The 24,575-nt window shown below is 32.6% G+C and overlaps 1 pseudogene; it reads right to left on the bottom strand.

Annotated features, from left to right (window-relative positions):
• The window catches only part of LOC143387996 (axin interactor, dorsalization-associated protein-like), a 162,292-nt pseudogene that overhangs the window by 840 nt on the left and 136,877 nt on the right, over positions 1-24,575 (bottom strand).

Here is a 24,575-nt window from a genome sequence, read left to right as displayed (position 1 = left end):
ATCTTTTTACCCAAAGCATCTTGTTGAAAGAAAAAAAATAATTCCTTAACTGTTAGAAAGTAATCATTGGGTTCCTAAAAGGACTTAAGGTAATTATTAGAGAACCTGCTTCCTTAACTCTGTATTATGAGAAATACTTCCCTGTCAAATAATATTTAACCACATTATTACACAACTAGATAATGCAACTGCTAATTCTCATAATTAAAAAAAATGTTGATTTGACTTTCTTTAAGTCAATATTCATAACTATGTGACATAAGATCTTGTTTTAAGTACACTATCAACACAAACCCAGATAAGTACTGTCCTTAAGAAGTCCTTAAGAAGTCAGTAACTGATAATTACAAACCTTTGGTTAATTTTTCAATATGCTTCTGGAGCTCAATGTCCACATTAAAATGAACATATGTATCTTCTTTTCTTGAAGCCACAGGAGTATCTTGCACAGGAGTTAAATCTATGCCATTCAGATCTGGAGAAACAAATAAGTTTCTGCTTATGAGCATTCACATATACAGACAGAAAATCTAGAAACTGCAAAGGTTACAGTTCCTAAAGAGGCATGGAAAGAGCTGAGAGGAGATTCTCAGGCTAAGAGATTCCTATTTGGTGTGAGCAAGTATGTGAGAGTTGTTGAAGTTCATGGGGTATGTGGAGAGAAATGAATATAGACTGGATAGGAGACCTCATGAAGGGGACAAGGAAGCCTTTACATGGCCAAGTGGACAAAACTTGATCTTCATAGTGAAGTGGTAAAAAGAACAAACATGTTTTCCTTAGGGAATAGTCCACTATATTTTTCTATGCAAAAAAATCTGGAGTATATAATTTGCCACAATGGAGCTCTGCCACCAATTTCTAACTTTGATCAAGTATATGGCTTATTTAGAAAAGCCTTTAAACCTAACCTTATCATAATTTCCCTGTTAAGAACCAAAAATGGATGAGAACAGCCAACAAAAACCCTTTGGTTAATGAATAATTTTTCATATATATTATCTAAATTCTGGTTATACTGTTTACAACATACCCTGAATTTACAACAACCAGATGGTACATTATATATAGTTTTAATTTTCTGGGTTTTAAAATCTCAGTTTAATCAAATTCAACATGGACTCATTTAATAACTCCTCAGTGTTTATGTGTTATTCATTTATGTGTCTCAAAAAGCTCAAAAACATTTTAGTACATTTAATAATTAAAAAATATTTACATAAAAATATTTCAGTTTAACATATGCAAAGGTAACTTAACATTTACAACATCATTAAATATTTTTGTGTTTTAAGTATACTTTCTGAATGAGTATGCAGTTTTACAAATGGTCTATCAAACAATGTAAATATTTTCCAGTATACTATATATTTGATAACTAGTAACATCGGAATTTAAAAGTGTACCAGTATTAGTGCTGTGGATTAGGTTCTTTAAATAAATCTTTTTCTTTGTGGTCATATTTTTCTTTTAATTAGCACTAATGAACCCATGGATCTGACTTTATTTCTGCAATTGATAAAAGTTCCTCCATTTAATTTCAGCACCGATCTGTTCCTTTGGTGCAAAACTACAGATTAAAATAAGCCATTTGTACTAACTATAGTTATTTCTGTAAAATGGTATCATTTATTCCTTAATCACATCTTCATCCCACGGGATTGCTCTCAGGGCATGGATGTTATGGACGCACCCTACTTCCCTGTCCCCTGATTTTCATCTGCCTCTGTAGGACTCACCTATGTAGATACCTCAGTAGCACAGGAAGAAGAGGGGCTGAAGCAGGAGAGATGGGAAAACAGGACATGGGGCTTTGTGTAGAAAACTACACACCCATGGAAGGTGAGGAGTGCTATTGTTAATCTACATCCTGAAGGCTGTAGCTGCTGTTAAGGACAATGTGTATGTTTAGTCCGCACGTTAGCTGGAATCTGAAGAGCAAAAATCTATACAAACTCAAAAGCAAGTAGGAAATATATTTTGTAAGTCTTTCAGAACTATGTTCTGTTATGATCTCTTCTAGGATTTTGCCTCATTATAGAATGCATTAAAGTAAGTTGTCACATATACAAGACCATCCCCTGTCAAAAACTTTGTCCCATATGAGAAAAAACATAATGCAATTTGCCAGTTATTTACCCTTTACACTAACTGTAATATAGGGATCAATGCACTGTCCAGGGTCTTTCAGACCAATTTTCTCCATCCTGATAGTGAGTAATGTCATTCCTGGTTCTGATGGCAACCTTGGTAATAAAGTACCTGGCAACAGAGAAACCTCAATAAAAGATAGCTCCACCAATATTTCAGAGTAAATACTTTGACAAACAGAAGATATAGCCTACCTCTTAAGAACTAGCTAGGCATTATGTATTTTTATGTCCAAAATTCATGAACATCTGATTTATACTTTTTTAGAAAAATATTTAATTTTACACATAATATATCTGCATTTCCCAACCATACAATCACCTTTAAGCAGAAATAATAATTTCTATAATAATAGTGTATAGTATGTATAATAAAAGTTTGTTAAAAACATCACTTGAGGAAGCCCAATTATACATAATAGTATAATATGCTCACATAATATTTATATTCCATATGTACTTCTATATTATACTCAGCATCTTAATATGAAGTGGTAGAACAAAGACAAGAAAAGCTTTTAAAATACTTGTTATTCTGTTCTAAAGTCTGAGACATTTAATATCAGAGTTGATCAATACATTCTTTCCTTTAGTTACTCCTAATAAAGAATAATTTACAATTTGATATTTATGTTTTAATTTAACTATATAGTCTAACTTCTATTCTTCATTCTATTTTGTATGATTTATTCTAAGAAAGTAGTAATATACAGACTGCCATATAAAAGGGCCATTTGTATAACTGAACATTTTCCCCAAAACCAAGTAAAATTTTTAAAACTAAAACCCACCCAGAACAACATGACAACATTCACCCACCAAGAACATATGAAGGAAGAAATCAACTGTTCAATATGTTCCCTTTTTTGAAACTACCAGTAGAGAACAGATGCAAATAAGCTGATTTTAATCAAGTATGTATACAGAACCTCAAAATACATTTAACAAAAGATTTTGGTTGATGTTTTTCAAGTTTCTATTCATCAATGTGTTATGCTATTTTTAATGATGAGTTATTTGAAATACATGAAGCAATCAACACACTATATTTGAAAATACACATTTGATTGATGGCAAATGTGGCTTGAGGAAATTTTGGGAGGTGATGGGAATGTTCTAAACTTGTATAGTGGTGACAGATGCAAAACTCTATAGAGGTGTCAAAAATCAATGAATTTTATTCTTACAGAAGGGAAATGTTATGATATACAAATTATACCTCAACAATGCTGTTAAAAATGTATTACTTTCTAATTTAAACAAATATGAAGACAATACAGACAAATGCAAGAATGGGAAGGCCTGGAGGCTGCATTCCACTGTTGCATTAACAAACCTAAATGGGCTCAGGCTGATATCATTAAATATATACATAATACCTTTTTTATGCATCTTCTTTGATTGACAAATGAGGGTACTTTTAGAAGAGGGGCTTGTACCTGGACATCTGGGATGAACTTCAGAGAGCTAAGAAACACCTCTGAAATTTTATGAAAAATGTGAATATGTATACATTGATATTTATATACATACATATTCACATGTATGTATATCATATATGAATTTTTCTGCAGAAAAGTTCATTCTATTATGTAGTACATGGCTGTATAAATATGCTACAGTTTATGTACAAATTCTTGTGTTGATAGATATTTGTTTTACTCCAAGTGTTTGGATATAGTTAACAAGGCTATTATAAATACTCTTCTGAACATCTTCTGGTGCCCATAAGCACCCATTTCTGAAACAGAGGAATCACTAAGTCACCTGGCATGTTACCTCTGCTGGGAGCCATCAGCCAAGTAGGTATGACAATTTCCTTGCCAGCTACTCCCATGCTGTCTAGTGGAAGGAGTCCTGAAAGGTGACCTTGCTCAAGGACCAGGGTGGATCCGTGTTTAGGGTGTCCCCGGTTTAGCATAATAGGAGATTAGAGTGTTCCCCCTTTAGAATAAGGCATATCCTGCTGCCTGAGTTCCTCTTGAGTTCTTAGGGTCAGACAGTATATTTGGGAGACCGAAGCCCAGTGGAGTGGTGGATTTGGGCAGAGAACCTGGATTCCCCCAGAACGTGTTTGTAGACGGCCGGTGTGAGTTCGGAAATAAAGAATTGCTGTTTGAATCTACAAGCTGTGTGGTGGCTCGTGATTTTGTGCCCAGCCAGAGACTGCAGCAACCTTCATACCTACTATGTAATGACAATCCATTTCCCAAGGTGGTTGTGCCAATTTTTATTCCTAGCCCAAGTGCAGTAGTGTTCTCATTGCTCCACTTCCTCATTAGGTACTGTTTTCTCAGATTCTTCATGTTAGCCAATTTTGGTATAAAGAGATCAATCATTTTAATTTGCATTCCTCTGAAGATTAATAAGGTTGAGCACCTTTTCAAATAAATCAAATAAATGATTTCCTCTTTCTGAAGTGTGTTCAAATATTTTGCTCGATTTTTTATTGAGATGTCTATCTTATTGAGCTGTAGGAGGTCTCTATTATTTTGCTGGACAAATGTTTTACAAATAGCTTCTTAGTTTTCTTTTATAAAGACTTTTTGTTGAAGTAGAGCATATACATTTTAAAATGTACAAATTGTTAGCACAGTTTGCTGAACTTTCACAAAGTGAATACACCTGTATAACTAGCATCAGATCTAGGAAAGATACGATCAGCCTCCTGAGAGTGTCCTTCCCCACACCCTATCCAATGCACTCTTCCAAAAGATAGCAACCGTTGCTAATTTCTAACACCAAGTATTAGTTTTGAATATTAAGAATGACTTTTGTCTGCCATGGTGTCTTCTGATTATGATAAATACTTACTGCTAGTAATATCAAATTTCTTAATATCTTCCTTTACAATCAGTGTTTTTTATGTTATATTTAAGAAAACTTACCCCACTCCAAAATCATAAAGGTATTATCTTGAAAGCATTTTATTGTTTTGCCATTCACACTTAATTCTTTTTTTTTAAGAAAGAGTGAGAGAGAGTGAGAGATTGGGAGAGAGAGAGAGAGTTTTAATATTTATTTTTTAGTATTTGGCGGACACAACATCTTTGTATGTGGCGCTGAGGATCGAACCCGGGCCACACGCATGCCAGGCGAGCATGCTAATGCTTGAGCCACATTCCCAGCCCCACACACTTAATTCTATATGTCACACAGAATTATTGTCTATGGTGTATAGTAGGAGCTTTAATTTCATTCAATTTCACATAAATACTCAATTGTCTCAGCACTACTTATTAAAAAGACTGACATTTTCCACCACTGATCTGCAGTCCCACCTCAATCATAAATCATGTGGCAATCACTTTCTGAGTTTTCTGTCTTACCGAACTGTTTATCCTCTTATCACTAATACAGTATCTTAATTCTATAGCTGTATAAAAGGTCCAGGAACTGCAATAAAAATTCAGATGAGTTTCAGAAAGAGTCTATCTATATAAATTGCTTCTTCTAATTTATGAACTAGTATATATCTTTACATTTTAAAAATCATAACATTTATTTAATAGAACTTTATTTGACCTAAAAGCCTTCAGAAATAAAGACCTACAGATCCAGGGAAAACTCCTGTTTTTATGTTTATGTTCCATGAAGAATGGATGGCCATGTAGAAATGACTGGAAAGGGGGTGTGAGCTAATGGTAAAAGGCTGCCAGGATCCTAGCAAGCCCTGTCTGGTAGGATTCTTCTTGGCCTCTCTGTATAGCCTTCTTTCCTTCTGGACCTAAGGCAGGTCCTGTCTGAAATGAGGGTTTTTAAGGGAGGGGGTAAGGGAGGGTAAGGGGACAGGAAGGGAATAGCAGGGAGGGTAGAGGAGAGAGAGAGAGAGAGAGGAGAGAGAGAGAGAGAGAGAGAGAGAGAGAGAGAGAGAGAGAGAGCTTTCTAGGTTTTATGAGAGAAGGCTTTGGGAGAGAAGGGTGAAGGACAGGAGGGCAGGAGGAGGGCAGAGGCTTTGCTGCCTAGGTTGCTTTCGGGATTCCAATCTCCTTCAGTTAGAAGTTCTCAGCAGGCCAATTATTATTATTTATCAGCGATAAATTAAAGAATCAATAGCATTATCAACACCAACTCTAGTCTCAGAATACTAAAAAAAAATCAAGAATAAGTTATTTTTTTACTCATCACTTAACAAGGTTCATTTTTTGATATTAACCTGTTTGTTTTGTAATTTTAGAATGTTTTAGGAGGTCAAAAGACTTTAATCTCAGGCCATGTGGCTCACAGGTTCTATGCCTGAGCAACAAATGCTGGAGAAATCTAACTAACTGAAGGCAAACAGGTGACTAAAATATGGGATCATTAAAACTTTTTTACATTTTTTTATTTTGTCTTCATATTTATAACATACTTCATTAACTATTAATTTATGTACCTGGATATCTAAGATTCTATTCATCAAGATTTAGATATTTTAAGTCTTAATTCAATGATGCCGGCTGATCATTTCATAAACAACTCCTAGACAGACTTCACAAATTTTATAGAAGTGGTATAGTGTACAGTCTTTGTTCCTTTCCTTAAGCATATCAGCTATTTCCTTTGTGATAATTATTTTCCAGGACTAAGATCCTAAGTCTCTTAAATCTATTGTGGATATTAGCACTTATTAAGGAAAAAAGAAAAACAGCCTTTTAAATTGCAGTAACATAATTTTTTTGAAGTAGATTTTAAATATTTTAAAAATACAAATATATTTGGGCAAGAAATACAGCTAACCCTCTGGGGGCTTTTTCTCCCCAAACTCCTGTAACTAAGAATTAATAAACACAGGCCTATGGACTAAAAACTTGCTTAGGTTTAATTAAAAAGTTATGCAAAAAATTACTCCCATTTCCCCTTGTGCAAAAAAAGAAAAGTATTAATAAGAGTGAATTAGGTCACCAGGATTTTCACACTGCCTTTTCTTAAGAGATGAGGAGAAGACTAACACATATTTTTCACTATCTACAGGATTAAAAATTGACTTAAAACTAGTTACTCTGAGCCAGGAGAAAATGGGAGTTGTTTCCTCCCATTTCTTCTCTTCTTTTAGAATGAAGTTACTTTAAAGTATCCCCTTTTACATAATCTCTATCAGGGAATCAACTTGATATACAAAAATTTTAATTCAAGGAAGAAAGAACAGTACTGAAACATTTTGCAATCTTATATATTTATTTAGCTGACAGATCTGTATGCCAACTTCTTGACTTGAGCTAATTTTTTTTCCATTTGTTTTTTGGTTTGGGGGGTTTTGTGTGTGTTTTCTGTTTTGCTTCGAGAGGTGATACATAAAGAGTTATGAAAATTCAGAGTTAAGCATTGAGGTGGAATGCACTTATTCCCAATCCTTCTGTTTTTCCAAGTGACTCGGAACAAACTCCAGTCTTTGGGTTACCCACGCTTTTCAACTAAAAGTGTGGATGACTTCCATTAGAGTTAAATAAGGCCTAAATAGTTAACTAAAGTAATTCATTAAGTGATAAGTTATATATCTGTACAAATGTTCACTTAATGTTAGGCAAAGCATAATCAATCTGATTTTTTTTACTTAAATATAACAGTTTTTTGTTTATTTTTCTGCTTAATGGACTCAAGAGCAATTTCATTTGGAATTGAATATATCTAGATATTATTTGATGGTAGCTTTTGCTCTTCTGTGAATTCAGAATTGTTGTGTTGAGCTTGGGCCTCTTTTTGTAGATGTCTTGCTAATCTGTAAGAAGAAAACTTTTTTTTAGAACTGAAAGCAAACTATCTCAACTTCAATAAAGTAAAACAAATTAAATCTCTTAAAAACAATAAAGTGCATAATACTTTGTTATGTTATTGAAGTAATTCCACATTTTCAAGGCAAATCTACATTACCCTGAGAATCAAACTTTTTACAAAAAAAAAAGTTTGTACAAAATAATGATGAAATACGATACTTTTTATACCATTTCACTGGGACAAATTTCAGAATCTTAGAGCTGCAAAGAATCTCAAAAAGCACATAATTCAACTTTCTTTACTATGCACTAATTTCTTCTATAAACAACCAATTATTAGTTGTCCAGATTCTACTTTAACACTTCCAGTGAGCACCAATAATATATCAACCATAGATACGTTATCATTCTATCATAATTCATTTCCCAATGAGATTTGCTCAAATCCAAATTACAGTCATGACAATAACTCCATCAAAATATGCTTTTGAAACATTTTTAAATGGAAAATAAAGAAAAGCCGTCCACCAATCAAAAACAGAAAATACTGCTTGCCCAGTTATCATCATATCTAAAAATGGCAGGTAGGCCTTGAGTGAGTTTTCCAGGATGAATTTATGATGCTAGTCCAAGCTCAATTGTGAAGATCCAAAGCTATTTCTGAGACAGCAAAAGGCAAAGACTTACTCTTATGAAGAAAGAGAGGAAAAAAAAAGAGACCAATTTTAGACACAGTATTTGATTAGACATATTTCTAAACAAGTTATAAAAATGGCCAATAAACACATGAAAAGATATTATGCATCATTAGACATCAGGGAAATGCATATCAGAATCATAAAATAATTACTTAGCACCCATGCAGATGGATATAATTTAAAGAGATGAAGAATATAATAGGCGTAGGGAGAGTACGGAAAAAACTGGAACCCCCATACATTGCTGATGGGAATGTAAATTGGTGCCAGCCATTGTGGAAAAGTTTAATATAGTTAAATACAGAGGAAGTGTATGCTCCATCAAACTCCTGAATGGATATATCCAAAAGAACTAAAAATAAATGTTCACACAAAGCACATGTACACAAATGTTTACAGCAGCATTATTTGTAATAATCAAAAAGTCATAAAACCAAAATGTCCATCAACAAAACGTGGTACATATATTCAGTAGACTATTATTCAGTAATAAAGAGGAATGAAACTCACATAATATGCTAGCTACAGTTATGAATAAACTTCAAAAAGATTATGCTATATAAAAAGAAGTCAGATGTAAATGGTCATGTTATATGATTCCATTTACATGAAATGTCCAGGAAAGGTAAATTCATAGAGAAAGAAAGCAGATGAGTGGTTTCCTGGATATGGAAAAATTTAGAATGACTGATACAAGGTATGAAGTTTCTTCTTGGAGTGGGAGAAATTTTTAGGAATTACAATATTGATGGTTATAACACATTGTGAATACATTAAAGACCACTTCACTGTACACGTTAAAATAGTGAGTTTTATGGTATATGTGAAAAAAAAGCTAGCAAAATATTTTGAAAATAAGATTGCTATTCTGGGAGGTCTGGGAGTAGGAATCACAGCAAGTGCTAGGTAGAAAAGGCAATTAAAGAAGAAGTTCATCACAGTTCCAAAAAACAAGAATTAGATAGGAGTTCTATTCTATGCAATCATATCCTTAAAGATCAAGTAGTATTCTCAATGGCCTCTATCCTCTTTATGAAAAGTCTGCATCCTTTATCATTAAGCAAGAAATTCTTACAAAAAATCTTAACATTTGCTAAGATAGCTCCACCATGTTACTCAGTCAAATTTTCATCCATTTACTTACTTGCTTCCAAAGGTGAAAACCACACAATATATTTTCCTAAAATGTCATTCACTGACTCATAGTCTCACATTTTTATGAATTCTTATGCAGGAGAAGGTACAAATAAATATGGCCCATTGTCCTTTTTCTGTATTTGCTTTCTTTTTTTTAACTCTTGCTGACCTATGTGGACTCTTACAGGAATTCATGGTCTATACACCCTTAGCAATGTCAAGTATACATCCCTGAGTTCAGGGAAGTTATAGTGTAATAGTTTCTTTATTTGAATATTTCTACATATAATTTGCTAGGAGTGGCTATCAACCTAAGCAGGATTCTTTTTATTTCTTTAAATAGTTTTTGTTTTGTTATTTTTTTAGTTTTAGTTGGAACCAATACCTTTTATTTTATGTATTTATTTTATGTGGTACTGAGGATGGAACCCAGTGCCTTGCACGTGCTAGGCAAGCACTCTACCAATAAGCCCAAGCTCCAGCCCCAGCCCCTAAGCAGGATTCTTGTCAGGAAAAAAAAGTATAGCTTTCAACTCCTGGTTAAATACTAATAATCAGGGCTGGGGCTGTGGCTCAGTGGTAGAGTGCTCGCCTAGCATGCACAAGGCACTAGGTTCGATCCTCAGCACCCCATAAATGTAAAATAAAGATATTGTGTTCATCTAAAACTTAAGAATAAATATTTTAAAATAAATAAATAAATACTAATAATCAGAATAAAGGAGACTAAATTAAAATAATCCTGTTTTCAAAAATTAGGCAACAGATTGGGAGAAAATATTGTAAAAATAAAGAACTTTTATCTGTAGTACATAAAGAACACCTACAACTCAATAGGTAAGAGATAATTCAATTTAAAAATAGGTAAAAGCCTCTACTCAAAATGTCATGTGTCCGCGAAGTTTTCCCTGATACCAGATTTAAAATGGTGGTCTCCTAATTTCTACCCCATATTCCTGTATTTCTCTTCCCTACTTCATTCTTCTTCAAAGTATTGACCATCATCTAAAATATAGGCAAGATGTTTTGCCAAAATGTGACAATAAGGCAAGAATCCAAGTTTCTATAGCTTAAGAGTCATTTTCTAAGAATGACAATAGACTCAATCTAAAAATTAGACCTATTGAACAGTAACCAAAAAGCATAAACATGTGACATGGCAATAGCTGATGAGGCAAATCAACTATTTAGAATAACTTGATGGTAAAGAAAGATCAGGCTTAAGCTAAAACCTATTAGTGTCACACAAATTCAACTAATTACCTACAATAATTAGCAAGCTTTGTCCTGCTTTAGTCAAACCAATTTTTTAAAAATGAAGTTACAGGTGATAATATAGTTTATACTTCAAGGAAATGAACTTGATACTACAAAAAATTAAGTCTCAGAAAAATTATAAAATAGTGCTCATATATTGCTATATCATATTTTTTAATTACAATCAAGGAAAAGCAGATTTTCTATTCTATAACATATAAAGAACTAATGTTAAAAATGAAAATAAACTGTTGTTTCTGGGCAAAATTTTTAAAAATTGGGTAGAAAGAAGGAAGATGAACTTCAGGGAGCTAGATAAGGAAATAAAGAATAATATATTACTAAGTCCAATACTAAGAAACAAGCCACCTTTGGACATTTTGGAATATCCTTCATTTACCTTATAAATTTGTCCAGATAATTAAAGCTAACAGGATTTAATTTTTTTGATTAATACTCATAAGGTAAACATTACAAAATAAGCAGTCATCTAAACTGGCTTTATCTCTGATTTTAGAATAAAAGAAACCACACCTGAGTTATAATTTCAGAGTCTGATGATCCTTATGGCAATTAAGGCATAAAAGGCACTTTGCTAGTCTTTAAAATTCAAGAAATTAGTATAGTATAATGAAATTTAATTATGCTAGAGGAAAAAATGCAAGATGCACTAGCTCTTAGGTTTGCATGCCACATAACAATGCTTCCATATAACAATTAAAGCAATAGGATAAAATAGTTTTTATAAGAAATTGTTTACTAGCAAAGAATGAGACATTTAAACAAAAAAAATTTTATTAAATTACAGATTAGATATACAAATATGTTACTTTAAAACTTGTTTTTAAGATCTGCAAGCTTTACCAATTTTTAACACCTTCAAAGCCAAAATTATTGAGGTAATAGAAATAATTATCCTGAAACAAGACAGAAGATATCATAACTGTCTGAGAACAGCCATACTATAAAGCTATCAACAGGTAGCTAAGTGAAATCTGAAGAGAATTCTTAAGAAATCTCCTGGTGTTCTTAAAAACATAAACACTGAATAAGTTTTAAAGAAAAGAATAGAAAAATAGATGTCATAAAGTAGATATCACTAAATTTAGAGAACATAAAATCAAGCTATTAAAATTAAACTAAATTTTTTAAAAATAAAAAAATCTGAGAATAGGTATTGTTGAGAAAATTTTAGAGTTAATACTAGGTGATAATTTTAAATAACAGTAAAAATAACTATGATTTTGAATCATAATTATAGAGACTTATTGTTCCAAGGACATGAAAAATAGTCATGATTTCCTAACAACTAGATTTTTTTATATTTCTTGGATTGCATTCAGGATACAGGAAGATTTATGGGTAGCAGCCAAAATGAGTAAACTTTAATTTGTATGATGAACCATTGATTTGATAGGTTTATCTTAGTTATAATTGGCCCATGAGCTTATTAAGATGGCGAACCAAAGCTGCCAGTGGGAAGTATGCTCAATTTGGTGGGCCCCGAGGCCATCTCTGGCCAAATCAACATCAGCCTTATAAGAGGCCAGTCATGCAGGAAGGGAGTTTTCCCAAGATATGATTTCTTGAGGCCACAACCTAGAGCAGGTCCCACAGTCAAATAATTCACATTCCTTGGAAAGAGAGAACAGTCATCAGTTGTGTCCATCGAAGGGGGACACTGTCCAGGTGTACCCTGGATATTTTTTGAAATCTCTGGGCTGATTCTGCACCTGATAAAAAAGATAGCACAATGATAGACAACAAATGAGAAAAAGGACAATCATCTGGTCCAAAAACTTAAGACATGAAATTAAGAAGCAGACAAAACAGAAGACAAACAACCATATCACTTGGAATGTATTACTCTGAAGGCAAGTGCAGTAGAGAGAAACACAAATTATTTTAAGCAAAGTAAGAAAAGACCATAGCAATAAGTTATTTTTAGAGAAAACCAACTGGAGAAAAAAAATGTATGTTAAGATATGTCAACTTGACACAAAGATAAAGTAGAACAGGAATCTGAACCCATTTACAAGCTGAACAGAGCTGAATAATGAAAGCTAGTGTCATAAACTTGGCTGCTTGACTGGCTTTGTGTAAGAAAATATCTCAGAACTTTGAACTTAGGAAATTCCAACTTGTCTTGCACCAGGTCACGAGCTCCACAGAGCAGAAACCTATTTCAACAAGCAGGTTTAAAAAACATTTAAAAAATATTTCTCATTGCTATTAATGATACACTTAAAAATGCAGTAAGTGCTAAAATCCATCAAAGTAAAATGCACTGAAAAAAATTAAACTTACTTAGAAAGATGTTCAGAATTTGGGATACAGACAGAAACTGAAATTAGAAGAAAAGTTTTATATTTACAACAGCATATGAACTATGATGAGAGTAACAATTTAGTAAAGAGTTCATATTGTGGTTGACCAAAAATAATGGAATAAATAACAAAATCCACAAGTGCACAGTTTTATATATACGTACCTTTCTCTACTACAACTTGGTAAGTATGGGTTTCATGTTGACTTAAGTGTGCAGCCATATTATCTAAGCCAGAAACATCATTAGGAAATCACAATTAAGGCACACTAGAGTAATGCCCCTATTTAAAAAAATAGCATAAAAGAAAAGTTTTTATCTGTTGTTAAATCTATATACAAGTTCAATGATTATTTTTCCACAAATTATCTTTTTGTGTAATAAATGTAACTTGTTATTTGTTATATAAATTTGATGTAACTGAAATGATTCTCTATAAAATGGTACAGCTATGTCCAAATTTTGCTACTACTTATTTACATAGAGTATTTATGTTTTATAAATATTTATCTTTTGTACCAGTCAAAAGACCTACAATCAGTCTAGGTTCCATTAACAATTTGCAATAATATAGGCAAGTCACATTCTATTTGTTCCTCTGCCCATCTGCAAAGTGAGAATAGCATTCATTCACTCAATATATATTTACTGAGGTTGTCTATACAACTGTATCACTGTTATTATGAACAACAACAAAAAAAACAGTCAGTACTTGAATGAAATTTATAATCTAGTGTTTTATTTAGTTGAGGACAAAATTAGAAGAAAATTATAATGTATTTAGAAGTATAGTATGATACCTGCCACTACATGCCAAGGTTTTAGCATGATCTTCCAAGGGTGGTTATTATTTAACATGGAATTAACTGACGTAGTTAATAAAAATGTTGGAGTCCACAAATTTGGAATCCTCATCATCCCAGCACTGTGAATGCTATTGCCTACCTGATGGGGCCTATACTACTCATTCTCTTTAACAAAACTTGTGAGTGCTGTACAGAGAAAGGAGAAAGAAACTCAAGTCCAGAGAAAATAAAGACAGCATCATGCTGCCTTAGCAGGTCAAAGCAGGGAGAACTCCAGTATGTTCTTGATTCTTAAATAACACATGAAATGATTAAGGACTTTCAAAGGAAGTTAGGAAACAAGTCCAAAAATCATGAAAAACTTTTTCTGAGTCTAGAATAGTTCTTATACTCACTGAATTAAACTGAATAACATTTGCTATCTGAAGTATTTAAACATAATTGGCATGTTAAAGTTATGTGTCAATGGCCTTAAGATTCATATTTAAAATGTGTTTGATCTCGTGACTTTTAGTTGAAAAGTATCTTAAATATTATTAAGACTGTAAAAATATTGAGATGGTTCAGAGAACTTAGAAAGCCACTATATAATTGAACTTATTAGATTTATTAAAATGTTAAGCAATTGGGAGCTAGTTGGGTCAAGCATTTGAAGTGCCGTTTAAAAGAAAATCAAGTATATTTAATGGATAAATGACACTAAATTGTTTAAAGTAATTTGAACTTAAATGTCACTGTTGAAAAAAATTCAGTCTGTTCAATTTAAATGAACTTTATCTTACATTAAATTAAAGTTCCTCTAGAAAGTGATTACTAAAAAGTACTCAAATTCTAAATGGAGTATTTCTAAAATTCTAAATGGAGTATGGAGACTTAAAAGCTTAAAGAAAGTTAAAATGTAAAATACTTAGCTTAAATAACTAACTACAATTTTTTCTATGAACAAACTGCCCTCATAGATACTAAAAAGAGTTTTACTGGTAAAGAACAGGCTACTGCCTATTCCACTGGATATAGATAATTTAAAAAGGGATGGCATGACTAACTCAATCTGTTTTTAAACAGGGATTTGTAATTGGAATTTTTAATCAAATTTCTTGATCTGGGAAAATATGTGAGTCTGGGAATATTATAGTTGGGTCATTAGTAGAGAACAGATGGTCTGTACAGAGAAAGCAGAAAGAAACCCAAGTCCAGAGAAAATAAGACAGCATTGTGCTGCCTTAGCAGATCAAAGCAGAGAGAACTAAAGTAAGTTCTTGATGACTTTTTGTTTTCCTTATTTGCTCTGCCTGTTGCTCCTCTACTTAAGGGTATATAAGAGTCTTTGGAATCTCTCTAATAAATCAAAGTTTCACCTAAATTTTGTTTAGGTGAAAAAAATTGATCATTTAACTGATCACTGTTATTATCAGTTTAATACAAAGTATATACATTCAACATTCATATATTTGATGTTCATTACATAATATATATGTTACACCAGTATATGAATACAAACAAACAGGATATTTCAGACTGATTTCTCATCCTTAAGTTCTATTCTAATAGCATGATATATGTGTGCACTGAGAGAATTCACTGGCACATCAAATCTAAAATCATCTGCTTTCTCCCCAAATCATCTCCTCCTGACTTTCTTATGGTCCCATTTCACTTGACACTAAAGCTCAAACCATAGTTACCTATGACTTTCTCCTTTCTTAAAACATTTAATATGTCAAGCATTTTATAATATTAACAACTTATTGAGTACTTATCTGTGCCAGGCTGCTTTTAAACATATCATCTCATCTAAATCTTACAACAACCTGAAGAGTTAAGTGTTATAATTATTACCCTTTTATACAGTACAGAGTTAGCTTAGTAACCTACCAAGGACATAGAGCTGGTAAAGGTCAAAATCAGGTGTAAAATTATGCACTTTGATTCCAGAGCCCATATTACATCATAAACACAATGTAATACCACCTCACCACCTTAATTCAGATCCCTAATCTAAATGATTTATGCACCTACAACTCACCTTGTATGTCCCTGAATTCAACTTTCCTTCAGTATCACTTGAATCTACACAAAACACTAATGGTTCTCCAGTGCCCTCTGAATTAAGTCCAAATTTCCTAAGTTTAATTTTCAATGCATTCCAATATGTTTGTAAGCTCAAAATCGTTGCTACAGACTTTAATCCATTACTATCACACAAACATCATGTTCCATCCATTTACTACTAGCCATACATTCTGTATGCCTTCTCTTTTTCATTTCTGCACTTTTGTGCTATTTTCTCCAACTAGAAGATCCCTCTGCTTCTTCTGCCAGTTAAAAAAAAACACACTCATCCTTAAAAACAAAGTAAACCTAATTCCTATCCAGATCATTCCAAGTAATCTCTCACTTCTCTGAAATAACTTATTGCGCTTATTAAAATCCATAGTTACTTCTGTTCATACTTTATTTCCCACCTAATGAACAACATTCCCTGAAGGCTAGTTCCAAGATTGCTTTATCCCTATCATCTACACAGAACCTGCTACAATACATACATGATAAATACATAATACACATAATATACACAATAAAAAGTATTCCATTTCAATAAGTAATTACAAAGATTGGGGGATATGGAATTTTATAAATATGCTAAGTTCCACTCACAGAAATTGACCAATTCCAATGTGAGACATAATGGTAGTTGAGAGAAAAACACTCCAGACCTTTAAAAAATCAGATAATTTGTTTAAAAAACTAACAAACAACTGAGCTAGACAACAATGAGGTAAAAATCAAATTAAAATCTGATTTTTAAAATGCAATAAATCCTATTCATTCTTATAAAAGTCTTTATTAAGGCAGTACCTCAAGTAACAATCAATTTCTCTGAATACAATAAACACTCTAATGAGACTAAAAGTTTTAATATTGAACCATTATTTTTTATCTTCCTGTGAGCTACTGGCTCAGCATCATAAATGGGACCTTTTGTCCAAATACATATTTTTCCATATACATTAATTTATTCAACAAATATTTACTGAATGCCTACTATATGCTAGGCTTAAAAAAACAAAAACAAATGAACAACAACAACAAAAATAACCACAAGCCACATAGAATGTAGTAAGAGAACACAGACCACAGACAAACAAAAAGTAAAATATACAGTATTGCAAATGCACTATGAAAAAAAATATTAAAAGGAGGTAAAAGTGCTAGAGTGAAGCATGGGGGGAGTGGATACAATTTCAAATGCAGTAATTAAGGAAAGGATCACTGTCAGAGTGGAGATAAAGGAATAACCATATAATATCTGGGAAAGAGTAAACTATGCATAGGAGATAATAAACACAAAGATCCTAAGACATAATGCCATTCCCTCTTCCTCCTTTTCCATGAACCCAAAGCATCAAACAAGTCTTTGGCTATACTTATCAATAAATTAGTTTGGTGGAACAAAGATATTGTTATTTCAAGGAGAATAGCAACATAAGCAGAAAATAAACAAAGAAAAAGAAACAAAGGAAATCAGAATTTTTAAAAATGGTGCTCAATGGATTTTGAATTCAGTGTGTGGTATAACCAATGCTAATTATCAACATTCATCCATAGTTTCTTTACAGAAGCTAAGATGTATACTTCTATTTGAAAAAGAAACAAACAAAAAAGAATTATGAAGACTACTGATTTCAAGAATTTCAGTGGTTTCATATATGTGCTTCAAAAATTAACAGCGTCACTTTAATAGGTATCTTAAGTAACTTTTTGATATTCAAATATTGTTGGTGGGCCTGATTTTTCCTTTCATTTTACAATGCAAATGCATGAGAATTTCATCTTGACACCATTTGTCACCAATGAAATAAATTTACCAAGAGATTAATGGCATATCTCAGGTCTTATAAGGAACAATATAATATCCATTAGGAATCACTCAGATTTCCAAACTGGCACTCCCAGACAGTTTAATTTAAAAGTGCAAACCACAATGATACAGCACTTCCTAGCAACTAGGATGACTATAAAAAAAAGGATATAATACCGAATGTTACAAAAGATTGTGAAGAAACTAGAACCCTCATACACTGCTGGTGGGAATGTAAATAATGAGGCTACTTTGAAAAGCAATTTAGCAGTTCCTCAAAAGGATCAATGTACTATAAAATCCAGCAAATTTAATGTTAAGTATATACTAAAGAAAAATAAAAAGACATGTCCTTATAAAAACTAATATGTAAATGTTCACAATGTAGCATTATAACAACCTAAAGTGAAAATGAACTGAATGAATGGCAAAACTATGACATATTCATAATATGGAATATCATTCAGCACTTTGAAAAATGAAGCATTCATACATGCATGCTACAATATACATAAACCTTTATAGGCAGTTGGAAAAGACTACATACACAGTCTATCATTCCATTTGTAGAAAATATCTAGAATGAACTAATCTACATAGGCACAAAGTAGATTCATGATTTCTTAGTAATGGGGAGAATTGAAAAGAAATGGGGATAACCACTAATGAATGGGGAAAGGGTTTCTGTTTGGAATGACCAATATGTACTAAAATTAACTGTGGTCATTGCTGTACAGCAGCAGTACAGTATAATACTATAACCTATTATAGGTTTGGATGCTATACTATACTGTATAGTATAATATAGCACAATACCATAACCTATTAATTTTATTGTTAAATGCATATTGTACAGCATGTGAATTATATTTCAATAAATTTGTTATGCAAGAAAGAATGTAAATTATAACCATTGTTTAGTAGAAAGAATTTAAAAAAATCAACTAGTTACCTGAGATCTTCAGAATGCTCCTTAAATATACAAAACCTTTTACTTGGACGACTACTGTGAAAGCTGGAGAGACAGAAGACATTTTAATAATTTTAGTATAGAATTCTATTATTTCATAATAATAATTATATTAATTTATAAACATATTTCAAGTCTGTACTTAAGTTTCTAGTTTTTAAAAGACTACAGAATAAATACTGAACCATTAACTCTGTTTAATTTAACATTTGATCTGATATTCCATTTTGCTTTTAATTCCTAATGACACATACTTTTTTCCCTAAGCATATACTTAGATGATCAATACCTCACCATTATGTAAAAAGGAAATGCTCAAAGAGTTAAAAAACAAACTAAATTTTTCATTTATTATACATTTAAAACAATTCTAAATTTTTATTAACAAATTAATTTTGCTACAATCTGAATTATTATTAGAAATCAACTTTTTGAAAATAACTTTTTAATAATCTTAGCATGCTGGTATAGAGGGAGGGGAACAGAATTCAACTGATCTAGAAAGTATACACTATTTTAGCTAAATATTGCTGTTTACCATCTGTAAATTCAAACATCTAGACAGTTCTTTGTAATTGTTAGTAGAGGTTTAAGAAAAAAAGCAGAACTCATAACTTAATGCTTCCTCTAATCACAGAACAAAAAACCATTAACCAAACATTGTAGCCAATAAGGAAAGCTTTCTGTACTAGAAAACCAGAAGTAGTTTAGCACACTATATCTGAAAGTCACAGAAAACCGTATCACCATCACCTGAGAGTTTATTTAGAAATGCAAAATCTTAGGCTCTTCACAAACCTACTGAATTAATCTCTGGCAGTGGGATCCAGGAAACTGCCTTAACAAGTTTTTCAGTGGTTCTTACATAAGTTAAAGTTTGAAAAGCAGTAGCCAACAAACTAGATAAATGGCTACTCACATCAGTGATGCCTGTATGTAAAGGAACAGAAATGTTCTGGCTAAATATAATCCCTAGAAAACAGCCTCAGAAGATTTCAAATATCATTTCTTCAAGCTAGGGTAACTATTATTTGGAGATTTATGAATTTAAGATATTATCACAAAAATACAGTTTTTAGAGAGATCAGGGGGTTGGGAAGCCCTGAAATTGTGTGCAAAAAATTATATAAATCATTGTTTCCTTAGAGGAATGAGTCCAAGGCTGGGAGGCAGGTTTACTGGGGATTGAACCCCAGCATGCTCTACCAGTGAAATATACCTCCAGCCCTTTTTATTTTTAGACTAGGTCTCTCGTAAATTGATGAGCTGGCCTCCAACTTGGAATCCTCTAGCCTCAACCTCCTAAGTCACTGGGATTACAAGTATGTACCACCAGGTTCAGTTCAAAATAAGTTATTTTTTTAATGACATTTTAAAGTTTTTTCTCTTCAAATAAGTATACTGTTTTTATTTATTCTTTGATAAGGAGAGAGAAAAATTATATTTTAGGGTCTTTTTGATGGCTTCCACATCTATCTATAACTTGAACCAAATATCTACAAATGTTCCTAATTAAATTTTTAGTTGTCTGAATCCTGTTATGATTTAGAGTTCCCTATCTTTGGGAAAAAAAAGCATTTATACTGCCTCTTTGACTCATCTGTATTTACTACATAACTTCTACAACTGCAATTTTTTGTAATGTAAGAATGGAAAAATGAATCACAACTCACAAATAAAAAGGAGGAAAAAGCTACCTTTCTTCCCTATTTCCACAAAGTTGATAGAAATACAGAAACACACCTAAGAAAACAGAAAAGGCTAAGACTTTTATTCAATACAGTAAAAATACAGTGTTAAGACGTAGGTCTAAAAAACCTGCTACCCAACTGCATGACTATAATTACCAAAAGCTCATTGAATTGTTCTTCACAAATAGGTAAATTTTATTAGGTATAAATTATACCTCAAGGAAATTGAGGACAAAATCCCTCTTTGACCATATTTTCCTTAATAATCTTGATTCCATGCAAGAAACAACTTAACTTTCTGAGAAACACAAAAGGAATGACTTCCTTAACATCCAACAATATTGATGGTATACCTACTATTTAAGACACTAAACTGTAGAATGATGATATAATAACTAGAGTGGTAAGTCACCTGCCCTAGAATTCATGGATGAGTGAAAGAGAAGAAGATGGTTTGACACAGAATAAATGCTAATAAATAAATGTGGAATGAATATATATTCGTAAATTATTGCAAGAAAAAAATCAACAGTGACACAGAACTCTGTGTACAGGAACAAATCATTACAACAGCTTTCGTTTTACTTGGAAACATTTAACATCTTTCTTCAAAGCCTAAGAGAAATGTCATTTATAGAAAGTCTTCTCTACTTCTTATTTAAAGAATTTATTCTTACCTTCTCTGTGCTCTCATAGTCATCTGCTTATCACATTAACCTAGGTAAACATATTTCTCCTACTAATTAGCAAAAATTAACAGCAAGGACTTGACCCCCCAATACTACCTGCCTATCACACTTTCTAGAAAACTGTATGGTTTCATATGCCTCCCAAAGCTCATGTGTGAGTAATGCAAGAAAGTTTAGAGATGACTCAATTAGGTTATGAGAGCCTTGACATAATCAGTGCATTGATCCCAGATAGGGATTAACTGGGTGGTAACTGTAGGCAGGTAGGGTGTGACTGGAGGCTCGTCTTTGGATATATATTTTGTGATCATGAGAGTGCTCTGCCTCTCCTTCCTGATGCCATGTTCCCAGTTGCTTTCCTCCACCATTTGCTTCCACCATGATATTCTGCCTCATCTCAGGCCCAGGCCCATGGAGTCAACCATCTACAGACGGAGACCTCTAAAACTATGAGCCCCAAAATAAACTTTTCCTTCTCTAATTGTTCTTGTCAGGTCTTTTGACTAAAACACAAACTGTACCTTCCTAGTATGTAATAATCAGTATTTGTGAAAATGAATCTGGGTGATATAAGTACTATTAAAAAGAGATATTAGTAATGTCCATTAACTTAATTCTCTTACATGTAGAAGAAAAAGTTGTCTCATATATCTTTTTTGAGGAATAACAGTAAGATTATATAGTAGTTAATTTTTACTTTCTCAGGTGATTTCGATTACCACTTACAAGCTATTAGCAAAGTAAAATAATTCAAATAACTGACCCCAGTAATACTATTTTAAAAAAATAATTTATAATTATGAAGTTAATGATCTGTTTCCTTCAAAGAGTCTGACTTTAAAGATGTTTCAACAGCTTCAAGATTTTTTAATCTCTTCTTTGAGATTACGTTTGGGGCCTCTTCTAGTTATAAATAATGATTATCATTTATAGTTTATAAAGTAGTAAGTGATATGATAAATACAAAGACCACTTCTCAAGGAGATTCTACATACACAAACAAAATGAAAGGCAGATCAGATGAATGGTACACAATTCAAAAGAATTGACCAGACATTTGAAAGATGAACTGAGAGGGAAGGACAGGGTGTCATGGGGACTAATAAAGAATAAGAAAAAAACTACTATATAAAATAAGTATGGGAAGAAAAATACTTTAGAAAAGATTAGCCAACTTATGAGGATCAGTGTCTCTTTATAGAAGACTGGGCAGGTATGAGACCAGAAAGAAAAAGACTACTTGAAAGGCTACAGAGTTGGTATGGTATAGGGTAACAACTGAATGTACACATCTTTTGGAGAAATGAAGCTTCCCTTCATAAAAACTTCAAAACTAGATCAAGTATCTGCAGTAAGTAGAAATAAGGGTGTGCTACTCAGTGAGAAGGCAAAGGAAATGACAGTATCAATGAAGGAAAAACAAAACAAAAAAAAAAGGAGAAAGGAGCTAACAATGAATAAGGAGTATATGCGATGACAATAAAATGCAGGTTTGGGTGGTTTGCAAAAGGGTAAGAAGAATGTCTTGAGCCAACTGCAAATGGTTGGAGATATAATGGATTTGGAAGTTCTTCAGGACAGGAAGGAAACCTATGATAAATGGGAGAAGGAAGGCCAGATGAACCTTAGTTTAAGAAACACAAAATACTTTCCAATTTGATCCTTTAGAAATTAAGGGCAAAATAAAAGATATCCTTAGGTAGCTTTGTGTTTTGAACAGAATAAGAGATTAGCATTCTACCCAGAAGTATACTAGGGGAAAATATAATGGGGCCTGGTTTAGAGCAATAGGAGTATCAGATACTGCAGTGGTTGGGAGGCAGTCTCAGGAAGCCATGATGCACAGTGAATCCAAAGAACTTCTTGAGTTTCAGAAACTTGGAGCAGTAAATTATTTCTAGCTGGAGCTAAACATTCACACAAAGTGGTGCCCTGAAAGAGATGGAACTTAAAAAGTTGGGATGGTAGTAATGTGAATCTGAGACAGATAATAATATTTGGCTTTTGTTGTTGTTGTTGTTGTTGTTGTTGTTCTATTGAGATGCCAGTGGGTCTAGGGTAAAAGCATCTACAAAATAATTAGAAACAAAGATTTGGATCTTAGAAAAACAAAAGATTGAAATTCTAAGATTTCAAGTTGAAAGCTGAAAGTGCAAGTGCTAAAATTACTAAGAAAGGGACTATAAACAGTTGGAGACAGGCAATGAAAGAGAGGTGTTACCTAAAAAAAAGAAAAATGGTATTAACCTATTAATAGAGACTAAAGAGAAACGTTTCAAAAGTGAGTGGCAACAACGTTAAAAATAAAGTTAAGGAGTAAAGAATGAAAAAAGAGGAAAAGTGTGGTGATAAGTACATGATACAATAATCTTTAAAGGGTCAGTGTTAGTTGATAGGTAGGGATGATACTCAAAATGGTAAAGAAATGAGTCACAATTAAGTTGGCAACAAACATTTTGAAAAATGTTCATGGAAAAAGGAAGACAAGAAATAAAGAAAATATGCAGGAAGGACACAGCTCCCTCATCCTAAAATTAAAGAAACAAAACCTTGAAAGTGTTTATAAGCAGAAGACCAATAGTGAGATAGGGATGAAGATACAAGTTAACTGAATTAGTTTATGATGAATTGAAGGAGATAAAAGATAGAACTGGCTATGGAGAAATGGGACAAGCTTAATTTCTGAGATTAATATCTGGATGAAGAAAAATATTTGGAGTTGAAAAGAGCTAGCTTTTAGGAAAAATGAAAAAGATGACCTTCAATTGAGCAATTAATAAGTTGGGTTAACAACTGAAAGATGAAAATAAAATCTTTAGGGTACTGAAAAAGGATTAAACAAACACTGTAGGTAAAAATAAGGAGGTCTTTAAAAAGAAAAATAAAGAGATAGGTCTTAATCAAAGTTAAAGATTATAAAGTCAGAATGAATAAATAAACTCTTGTATTCTAGAATTGAGCATACATAAAGATAGAAAGGGGAAGAGGCTGAAATCTTAAACTGGCTTTTATGCTAGGTGAGCATGAATAAAAATGTAGAAGACAAAGAAAAGAACAGGATTCGAAACAGAGGACCACGATGACTATAAAGTTAGATGAATGCTACTAGACTGGCAAAAAGAGTCAAAACTCTGAACATCATGGAGTAATAAGAATTCAGAAGGAATGAAGAGTATATAGGATGAGACTAGAAATGAAGAGGACCCAAAACTTAAAAGCTGATGTGAAGTGCTGGCACTAAAGAAGCCAAAACACCAGGAGGTAGGCCAATCATCAAGGCAGAAAAACTGAGAGAG

This window comes from Callospermophilus lateralis, unplaced genomic scaffold (genome assembly GCF_048772815.1).
Source record: "Callospermophilus lateralis isolate mCalLat2 unplaced genomic scaffold, mCalLat2.hap1 Scaffold_183, whole genome shotgun sequence".
In the NCBI taxonomy this organism is placed as follows: Eukaryota; Metazoa; Chordata; class Mammalia; order Rodentia; family Sciuridae; genus Callospermophilus; species Callospermophilus lateralis.
The sequence above is the reverse complement of the archived record's forward strand: the minus strand, read 5'-3'. Positions and strand labels throughout refer to the sequence as shown.